The following is an 11,326-nucleotide window of genomic DNA, read 5'->3' as shown; positions in this document are numbered from 1 at the left end:
ACACGCGAGCAGCAGTTAACAACCTCCTGTGTACTGTTTAGTTCATTAAGGCCTACGCCACACAGCCGGCACCCACGGCTCGGCGCATTTCAGCGTGACAGCATGTCCCGGTCTGTGCACACAAGAATCAGTGCACCGACACACTATCCAATGATAATCTCTGAGCTTTCAGAATTTATATTACTTTTATTCACACTTTGCTCCTTTTTGACTTAGCATTGCAGAACACGTATTGGCTTTGCCACCTGAATGATCGTTGCCAGATCCAAGCAATCGCCCTTCAGTTCTTACATTCATATTATGCTCCAGACGCAACACATATGTGCAGTGACTGACTTCTGTACTGTCTCAATAGTACAGTGGCATTAAACTTGACTTTTCCACACCCATGCTCGCAACCTCAATCAATAACCGAAGCCAGTCAGACAAGAATTACATTTGCCAGCAACCCCGAGGGCTTAAGTCGTTGCACTCTCTTCCTACAGGTTTATAACTTTCCCCATTTGTAAATGCATCCAAGAACGGGAACAGCAGTGAACAGAGCCGACCGCTAGAACTCACAAACAGTTTGTTCAACCGAGAACTTCATTTATTTTTCAGTTCATATATGCCCCTTAGTGTTCCTTCAACCCCCACCCCAGTTACCTCTCAAAGTTACTGCGCTCACTTGTGCAGGTCGATATTCATTACCATTGATTCAGGTGCTCAATATCAATATCACAAGCAGTAGCGAGCAGAAGGAAATGATAGAGGTTATAATTATGCTGTCTCATGAACCCGGTACAAAAGGGGGTGGTGATGGACGGAGCATCTGAATCAATCAAACACTCACACCCAGTCAAAAGATCTGGGTTTAATCCATCACCGTTCTTTAGCCCACTCTGCCACCCCAGTTCAGACATGGCTATATGCAAATCAGTCTGACCCTGTGCCTCATGGGAACAGTCCAGCCAAGCCATGCCTTCCCTGGACCGGAAACAAGCTTCTGAGGACCGGTTTCTGGCATTCCAGCCGTCTTCAGCCCGGCTTGCTTGAATCCAGTGGCAAAGTGAGCAAGGGACTCACGTCTGAGCATACCCTGCCACACTAATGGTGGCCAAAAGCGGTACAAAAGGGGGTGGTGATGGACTGGGTGTGAGTGTTTGATTGATTCAGATGCTCCGTCCATCACCACCCCCTTTTGTACCGCTTTTGGCCACCATAAGTGTGGCAGGGTATGCTCAGACGTGAGTCCCTTGCTCACCTTGCCACTGGATTCAAGCACGCCGGGCTGAAGACGGCTGGAATGCCAGAAACCGGTCCTCGGAAGCTTGTTTCCGGTCCAGGGAAGACATGGCTTGGCAGTTCGGGCTGGACTGTTCCCATGAGGCACAGGGTCAGACTGATTTGCATATAGCCATGTCTGAACTGGGGTGGCAGAGTGGGCTAAAGGACGGTGATGGATTAAACCCTGATCTTTTGACTGGGTGTGAGTGTTTGATTGATTCAGATGCTCCGTCCATCACCACCCCCTTTTGCACTGCTTTTGGCCGCCACAAGTGTGGCAGGGTATGCTCAGACGTGAGTCCCTTGCTCACTTTGCCACTGGATTCAAGCAAGCCGGGCTGAAGACGGCTGGAATGCCAGAAACCGGTCCTCGGAAGCTTGTTTCCGGTCCAGGGAAGACATGGCTTGGCAGTTCGGGCCGGACTGTTCCCATGAGGCACAGGGTCAGACTGATTTGCATATATCCATGTCTGAACTGGGGTGGCAGAATGGGCTAAAGAACGGTGATGGATTAAACCCTGATCTTTTGACTGGGTGTGAGTGTTTGATTGATTCAGATGCTCCGTCCATCACCACCCCCTTTTGTACCGCTTTTGGCCGCCATAAGTGTGGCAGGGTATGCTCAGACGTGAGTCCCTTGCTCACTTTGCCACTGGATTCAAGCAAGCCGGGCTGAAGACGGCTGCATTGCCAGAAACCGGTCCTCGGAAGCTTGTTTCTGGTCCAGGGAAGACATGGCTTGGCAGTTCGGGCTGGACTGTTCCCATGAGGCACAGGGTCAGACTGATTTGCATATAGCCATGTCTGAAGTGGGGTGGCAGAGTGGGCGAAAGAATGGTGATGGATTAAACCCTGATCTTTTGACTGGGTGTGAGTGTTTGATTGATTCAGATGCTCCGTCTATCACCACCCCCTTTTGTACCGTCTCATGAACCCAGCACCCTGCTTTCCTTTGTTAAATAGCATGTAGGTCAAATTAATTAAGGATGCCAACAATATGTTTTTCTTTACGAAGTATTAATTGGGACTTTAATAGTTAGGAAATGATCATGAAGTTTAACTTGAAACATGATTTTGGTGACAGACACAACTTCTGTGGCCCTCTCTTTGACTTGTAATTTTTGTATTGTATGCAATGTCTTGTAATGTTAATGTTTCTGTTTATGATTCAGTTGTTTATTTGACTTGTTATACGTTTCCAAGACAAAAATTCTCATAAATCTAACTTTCATCTACGGATTAATTGCTTTTATTATCTCGTACTATGCACTAAGTTACCTGATTATCATGTGAGGTATATCCTTCTCCTTTACTTTGAGATGAATGGCAAAAGCCAATATGTACATTTTTGAGCCCTTACAAGAGATTAGGAGGGCCCTCTGTTCGCCCACGGGCATGCATGTGTGCTGAGCGGCTTTCTGCTTCTCAGAAATGGTTTTTTTTCCTGCAGCGTCGCCGCCTTTGCACTTTCTGAAATCTATCCCCTCCCTCCATCCTGTTACCTTTCACTCCTGCTGCACCACCTTGTTTGCACTCTCTATGTAATCCAGCCCATCCCTCCTTCCTGTCACCTCTCAAAAGGAAGACCAGAAGTAACCTATGCACAAATCAATTAAAATAGGCCCCAATGAGAAAAAGTTATTTCCCCTTATTTTTTAAACACGGTTCCCCTATAACTCTGAGCCTTGACAGAGCCTGTGACCTGCGTGCCAGCAAGCGGGGGAATGTTTTAGCTGCTCATTTAAAACAAGGGTGCTGTTACTAAAATAAAATAAAAGAAAGTACTTATGGAGGCTGCTCAAGAATAGGTCTTGCACTTGAGAAAGTTAGAGCTGTTGCCATTGAAAATGACAATGTTTTTTAATTTTGCTTTTTATAGCAATGGCAATAGAGCTATGCAAATATAATTACACCACTGCAAACAAAACTAAAATGAAATTGTCATTTTCAACCCCAACAGCTCTAACTTTAACAAGCACGCGACCTATTGGATTGCAAATGCTTGTTATAATAGCTTCCGCTGATGGACTGTGTAAGTGACTGTGTAGCTTACTTAGTATGCATGTTAAGGCTGTAGTTTTCCCAGTGATGTTTTTTAAATGTAGGTTTGATTTACCATTCTGCGAGAATCGGACAGCCAATACTTGTATTTTGAGGTATTTGAAAGTTTAAGGTTGCCAAGCCTCCAGCTTTATGATAATGTGTTCTTTTAGTTCCTACAGACCATCACATTCATCTTTTTGCCCTTTGCCACCAGCTAATTATCTAGGTTATAGTTGTTTAATTCATTCAACACATGCTGCATGCCGTTTTCGGTGTGATCCAAGATATTAAGGACATCTGCGTGTTGGATAATGGGATGCCTTTAAACTCCAATCTTTGGGGGAATTGTATTTGCCTCTGTCAGTGCGCTGCCCAAGTCAGCAAAATACATATCAACCAGCATTTGGGCCATGACACAGCCTTGCTTAAGGACTCGGCGTGCTGGTATTTGGCATGTGGCTGTGATTTTGGTTCCTAAGTTATACGGACCCATTTATCTAAGTGCAGAGAAATAACAATAAGTACAGGATTTAGAATACCTCATTTTGCAAGTTTGGCCAGAGCCTGTTTTGATCCACCCCATCCAAAGTGGCAGAATAGTCAACAAAGCATTCAAACAATGGAGGTAAAGAGTGTTGGAACAAGCAGTGATCCAGATAGGACAGGGCTACTATATTGTCTATGTCAGATGAACTTTGCTGGAATCCTGTTTGGTAGAAATACATCAGATTCTCTTTGTGCACCCATTCCTTCAGTCCACGTAGTAGAATGTTTTGTATCCTTTATCCTCAATGTCAAATAGTGCAATTAGGCAGTAGTAAATGAGATTGCCACTTTTGCCCTTTTTGTGAACGGGTATAAAATGCGGACTCGTATAAACAAAAAGATTCTATCAAAGTGTAGTGATTTTTATTATTTTTATTAAATACTGTGGGTGAAAAAAACTAATAGATGAGCTCTCTCTTAGGGTGGTAAAGATGGGAGCACAGTGTGCTTTTTAAAATACCCCTCACACACTAAAAAAATCCAGTAGTGTCATGCTTCATCATTGGGGTCTTCCCGTCCCTCTACGGGGCGGGGCGTGCTACGACCTGACCGACTACGCGGGAGCACTAGTATAGTGACAGGACTATGTGACTGTGCAAGTGTGGGTGATGTCAGTGAAGTGTAGGGACCTAATTATGTGTGGGAATAAAAAAATTAAAAATCCTCTGGCTAGTGGAAAAAAACAATTTATTCACTTCCCTAGCTGGGGACGTTAAGAAGGGGGTTTTGGGGTAGAGCAATTCGCTACTACCTGGTCTACATGTTTCGTAGGCAGTCCCCTACTGCCTACTCATCAGGACCTTCTAATGGTCCCTACTGGAACAAAGCTCAGTTGCTAAATGTAATAAGCCTGTCGTCCTAGAGACCAGCAGTAAAAATCCACTGCTAGTTTCTGCTTCAGGGCATGAGCTGGCCCTCTGTAAGCAAAAGGTTTCAAAAATAATGACCTGAATGTGGTCTCTGTAAAATAAGGAGAAAAAAAGGGAGAGAAACATACAGAATTATACAATGATACTGTAATCTGTCTGTGAATGCTCATTATTGTTGGCGCCACAGGAGTTGCAATTGCCCATACCACAGATGATACACGTAAGACTTTATGGACAGAATGAATGGTCAATCCTCCATCCCCTAAATGTTTGTTTCATAATGAACATTGTCACGCCCCTTTTGATATAGGCTGTTTTTATGGCGCGAATGATAATGCAATCTGCCATCCCCTATATGTTCGTTGTTGTCGACGAACATAGGGAAGCCCCTTGTAATTAGGGCTGTATCCATCATCAACATACACACACTCTCACGACTCAATACATACAACGGAACTCTGCAGGGTAAAAATAGAGGAACCCGACTTGATCAATAACTGTAGTGATCTGAGGAACGATCGTTCTAAAAACCAAGGGGCACACCCCAATCATAAAGTAGTGTGCAATACATACTGCTGTTGCGCAGAAGATATGCCCCATGAGCTGGTACTTGGTAGGTATTCAACGCGGCGTCCTGAAAAGAGAGAGACCGCGCCCTTAGCAAACTCGTCAATATACACCCATGTCATGTAGCCCTCGTCTTGTTAGCCAAGTGTTTAGCGACTTTTGGCAAAGTCAAATACTCACAGTGACCGCTATATCATTAAGGCTTACTTCTACCACGAGGTACCGCTCCGAAGACTAGTCGCGTCTGCGGCTCAGCGGTTAAATGAGCTCTGCTTACGCGCCTGCTTCGCTTGGGGATCTCCCGCAAACGCTAGAACGCTCACCCCAAGATGGCCGCCCTGGAATGGAACAAGCGTGTGCTGAAAACGGAAGTCTGTCTTCCGTATCCATTGGGTGAACCAATGTGATAGAATAGGGAGATACATTTTAAGATATATTTTAAAAAAGCAAAATATCTCCTCCTCGCCCCCTGCATTAATACCAAGTTATCTGGAAAACAACTATGTTAATATATTACAGAGAAAAATGTTAGCTGAAATGCAATATAATGAAACCGGCTCCTGAGTGGCTCAGGGATGAATCTTTTGGCCGAACAATTATATTACCCATGTTGCCACAGATAATTAAAACAAAGATCAATATGATAATATATTACACAGAAACATGTTGTCCAAACAACAATGTTGTAACACGCTTCCTCGATTTCCCAGGGGTTACTGGTGTTGCCGGACAATTATCTTAGATAAACTATAGATCTACTTGGGATGCATACATGTCCGGATGTCTAGTAGGTTATAATGACGGGGTGCCTCCAACCGCAGAATTGGGACCTTTAATCCCCAATGTGTAACAAAATGTGGGCAATGGGTTGTGGGATGCTAGGGTGGATATTATCAGTGGATCACTGATAGGACGCAGGGGTCTCCTCGAGGCCACCGATGGACTGCCTCTCAATGGGATGATGGTGCGAGGCTTATAGCTGACCCCACGGAATTTCATCGTTCAATCCATGTTTGTTTGACTGGACACGGAAAACCCATCTCTGTTCTTTCTCTAGTAGATGTGTCTCATTGTCAATCTGTTCGATGATAGTCCAAGTGATGTCCTCAGGTTTGTGCCCACTTTCCAGGAAGTGGTTTGTCAATTTCGTACTCGCCTTTTTACATTTAATGGTGCTCTTATGTTCGCCTATTCTCAATTTCACTGCCCTGCTTGTCATACCAATGTATTCCAGATGGCAGGGGCAAGTAATGAGATAGACGACGTTCGAACTGTTGCAATTTGTAAAGGCTCTTTGTTCCCATGAGGTCCCGTTGTTGAAGGTTAGTTTTTTGCTCTTTTTGGTCAGGCATCATACCTTACATCCGCCGCACGGGTGATGCCCTTGTACAAAGTTGGGATTGATCTGGGTGTTGGCTTTACTGTCCTTTGGTCTCGTGTGTACTAGTATATCTCTGACACTCTGTGCTCTTTTGTGTGAAAACATGGGTTTAGGAATGTCGAGACCTCCACTGTTCAGAATTCTCCAGTTTTTGTTGATGATCTTGCTAACTTGGTTGGAATTGGTGTTATATGTTGTAACACATATTGGTCGCTGTACTTCCACTGTATTCGCTTTTTCTTCCAGGAGGCTGTCTCTGCAGTTGTTTCTCGCTCTTTTATAAGCTTGGTCAATGGTTCTCTGTGGATAATTTCTCAGTTGTAACTTTTTCCTCAGGTCATTAGACTGCGCTTTGAAACTAGCGACTTCTGTGCAGTTTCTACGGAGTCGCAGAAATTGACCGTAGGGTAGATTATCCCTCAGATGCCTTGGGTGGAAGCTCTGATACAACAAGAGACAATTCTTAGAGGTGCTCTTGAAATGTGTCGTTGACATTAGTCTTCCATGTTTGGGAAAGATGTTTAAATCCAAAAATACCAGGTTGGTTTTGGTAGTGACACTGGTGAATTTAAGGAACTCGTCTTGGTAGTTGAGCCACGTGAGGAACTGCTGGGCGGTCTTATCATCTCCATCCCAGATGATCAGGATATCATCAATGTACCTCTTCCAGGTCAAGATCTTTTGTCGGAAGGGGTTGCTGGTACTTAATATTTTCGTCTCCTCAAGATGGTGAACATAGAGACCAGCTATGCTTGGAGCAAATGTGCTTCCCATGCTGGTCCCATGTTTTTGGAGGTACAGGGTCCCATTGTACTCAAAAAAGTTCTCCTTAAGTGCCAAGGAGCAACATTCCATAACCACGTTCCGTGGGGTCTGGTACTCCCAGTCGTCGGCAAAAAGTACATCTTCAATTATTGCCAAGGTGTCGTTGTGTGGCAAACTCGTGTACAGACTTTCCACATCACAGCTTATTAAGAGTTGTGTCTCTGGGTCAAATGACACCTCTTCCAGTAGGTTTAACACATCTTTTGTATCTCTCAGGTAAGTGGATGTCCTCTGTACCATTGGTCTTAAAAATGCGTCTGCAAACCTAGAAACTGGTTCGAGAACTGACCCAATCCCTGATACTATGGGTCTCCCTGGTGGGTTCTCGAGATTCTTGTGAATCTTGGGTAGGATGTACAGGTAAGGGGTTCTAGGGTTCTTTTGGCACAGGAACTCCCCTTCCTTGTTGGTGATCCAATTATGTGACAGTGCCTCCTCTACCATTGTTTTGATCTTAGTTGTTATTTTTTCAGTTGGATCGGTCAATAGGACCTCGTAGTTCCTTTTGTCTTGGAGCAGTCTGGAACACTCATTGTCATATTGTTCCCTTTTCATAAGGACAGTGGCACCCCCCTTGTCTGCTGGCTTAATGACAACCTGTTTGTTACTGCTCAGTTCGCGGAGTGCCTGCCGTTCATCTTTAGAAATGTTTTGAAAAACCCGTTTCTGTGCTGGGTCCAGTGCTTCAAGATCCTTCATGACCGCCTTCTCGAAGGTCAGGAGTTCAATAGGGAGAGTGTGATTCATGGGAGTGAAGGTGGACCGTGGTTTTAGTCCTGTGTCTCCCTTGTCTTGATTGTCTGTTTTATCTTTAAAGAAGACCTGCAGTTTCAGTCTCCTTATAAATTCCTGGATTTCCTTGCAGAGGTGAAATTTGTCCATATTGGCAGTAGGAACATATCCTAGGCCTTTCTCTAGAACTTTCTTCTGTGATTCCGATAGTTCACTGCCCGTAAGGTTCACCACTAGGCTTGCTTCTGGTTCTTGGATGCCCCTGTCATACTCCTCGTTGATACTCTTGGAGTTCCTTCTTCTTCGTTGCTCCAGTGTACTGAATTGCCTCTCCGGTTCCTTCCTTTGTTCTGTCCTCGGCGTGACCCTAAAAAAGGAGCCGAGTTGTCGAAATAGCCATAATCTTGCTGAAAACCCCATGGCGGATAAGGGGCATTCGGGTGTTGGAAGGGTGGTGGGCCAAATTGTTGTGGAGGGTACATCATTGGTTGGGGGTAGCTATTCCATCCCCGCATGCCACGGTGATTGGGTCGTCGGAAGTTCCTTCGATTGCCTTGGTACCTGGGGCTTTTGTTACCGCTAGAATTAGAGCTGTTAGATCCAGCGTCAGACGAACCATCATTGGAAAGATTATCACTTGATGGTTTGTAGTTGTCTTTAATATAAGGATAAATCTTTTCTTTGCTCCACCTGCTTGTGTCTTTCTGGAGTTTCTCATATTTACTATCCTTAAGATTTACTTCAAAATCGTTCAATGTTTGATTTAGTTCATCGAGGTATTTCTTCAGGTTGGCTGGGGATTCATAGCTCTTGAGGCGCACTTCTACAGCTTGTATCTCCACCTTTAGATCGCTAGCTAGTCTGCTTGCTGTTTTTATGATCAAAACGATCCAATCTCGTGTACATCTCCATGAGATTTGGGACCAATCGATTTTAAAGGTCTTGTCCTCAAGGAATATAAATGGTTCATTCCGAACCACGAGGCCCGCTGGGGCCGTATTGACCTTCAAATATTCGGACATTAGTAGTCCATGGATGGCTGTTTTTATTTGAGTCCTCCTCAATTCTTCCAGCTCATCCCAGTCACTGTTTTTTAAAGAGGGGAAACCAGAGTTCAGACCTTCGAAAGTACCTAGAGAGGCCATTAGATTGGAGATCTCGTCTTCAGTAAATGCCAGGCCAAGGTCGGCCATTGTGTCAGAAAAAAAAACGGGGGAACCTCTATCCTCCCTGTCGATGTGCCGTCGGATGCAGAATCAAAAAAGCAGTGTTGAGAAGATGAGTCCTTTATGTTGACTTCCGCAGCTGCACGCTGCCAGTAATTCCAAAACAATTGAGGAAGTGAAGAGGTGTTGACAGAATCACCCTCCGGTCAGATATGTATAAACAAAAAGATTCTATCAAAGTGTAGTGATTTTTATTATTTTTATTAAATACTGTGGGTGAAAAAAACTAATAGATGAGCTCTCTCTTAGGGTGGTAAAGATGGGAGCACAGTGTGCTTTTTAAAATACCCCTCACACACTAAAAAAATCCAGTAGTGTCATGCTTCATCATTGGGGTCTTCCCGTCCCTCTACGGGGCGGGGCGTGCTACGACCTGACCGACTACGCGGGAGCACTAGTATAGTGACAGGACTATGTGACTGTGCAAGTGTGGGTGATGTCAGTGAAGTGTAGGGACCTAATTATGTGTGGGAATAAAAAAATTAAAAATCCTCTGGCTAGTGGAAAAAAACAATTTATTCACTTCCCTAGCTGGGGACGTTAAGAAGGGGGTTTTGGGGTAGAGCAATTCGCTACTACCTGGTCTACATGTTTCGTAGGCAGTCCCCTACTGCCTACTCATCAGGACCTTCTAATGGTCCCTACTGGAACAAAGCTCAGTTGCTAAATGTAATAAGCCTGTCGTCCTAGAGACCAGCAGTAAAAATCCACTGCTAGTTTCTGCTTCAGGGCATGAGCTGGCCCTCTGTAAGCAAAAGGTTTCAAAAATAATGACCTGAATGTGGTCTCTGTAAAATAAGGAGAAAAAAAGGGAGAGAAACATACAGAATTATACAATGATACTGTAATCTGTCTGTGAATGCTCATTATTGTTGGCGCCACAGGGGTTGCAATTGCCCATACCACAGATGATACACGTAAGACTTTATGGACAGAATGAATGGTCAATCCTCCATCCCCTAAATGTTTGTTTCATAATGAACATTGTCACGCCCCTTTTGATATAGGCTGTTTTTATGGCGCGAATGATAATGCAATCTGCCATCCCCTATATGTTCGTTGTTGTCGACGAACATAGGGAAGCCCCTTGTAATTAGGGCTGTATCCATCATCAACATACACACACTCTCACGACTCAATACATACAACGGAACTCTGCAGGGTAAAAATAGAGGAACCCGACTTGATCAATAACTGTAGTGATCTGAGGAACGATCGTTCTAAAAACCAAGGGGCACACCCCAATCATAAAGTAGTGTGCAATACATACTGCTGTTGCGCAGAAGAAGGGGTTGGAGGCACCCCGTCATTATAACCTACTAGACATCCGGACATGTATGCATCCCAAGTAGATCTATAGTTTATCTAAGATAATTGTCCGGCAACACCAGTAACCCCTGGGAAATCGAGGAAGCGTGTTACAACATTGTTGTTTGGACAACATGTTTCTGTGTAATATATTATCATATTGATCTTTGTTTTAATTATCTGTGGCAACATGGGTAATATAATTGTTCGGCCAAAAGATTCATCCCTGAGCCACTCAGGAGCCGGTTTCATTATATTGCATTTCAGCTAACATTTTTCTCTGTAATATATTAACATAGTTGTTTTCCAGATAACTTGGTATTAATGCAGGGGGCGAGGATGAGATATTTTGCTTTTTTAAAATATATCTTAAAATGTATCTCCCTATTCTATCACATTGGTTCACCCAATGGATACGGAAGACAGACTTCCGTTTTCAGCACACGCTTGTTCCATTCCAGGGCGGCCATCTTGGGGTGAGCGTTCTAGCGTTTGCGGGAGATCCCCAAGCGAAGCAGGCGCGTAAGCAGAGCTCATTTAACCGCTGAGCCGCAGACGCGACT

The 11,326-nt window shown here is 44.3% G+C and overlaps 1 long non-coding RNA gene across 1 annotated transcript; it reads right to left on the bottom strand.

Annotated features, from left to right (window-relative positions):
- Positions 1-4,664: 4,664 nt before the first annotated feature.
- LOC144785563 (uncharacterized) lies at positions 4,665-5,527 on the bottom strand. Its single transcript, XR_013601964.1, has 3 exons — positions 5,472-5,527; positions 5,298-5,358; positions 4,665-4,815 (listed from the first exon to the last, which is right to left on the bottom strand). It is a non-coding gene; the product is annotated as an uncharacterized LOC144785563 (long non-coding RNA).
- Between the last annotated feature and the right edge of the window lie 5,799 nt (positions 5,528-11,326).

Source organism: Lissotriton helveticus, chromosome 10, assembly GCF_964261635.1.
Source record: "Lissotriton helveticus chromosome 10, aLisHel1.1, whole genome shotgun sequence".
In the NCBI taxonomy this organism is placed as follows: Eukaryota; Metazoa; Chordata; class Amphibia; order Caudata; family Salamandridae; genus Lissotriton; species Lissotriton helveticus.
Note: the sequence above shows the minus strand (reverse complement) of the source record. Positions and strands in the feature narration are given on the sequence as shown.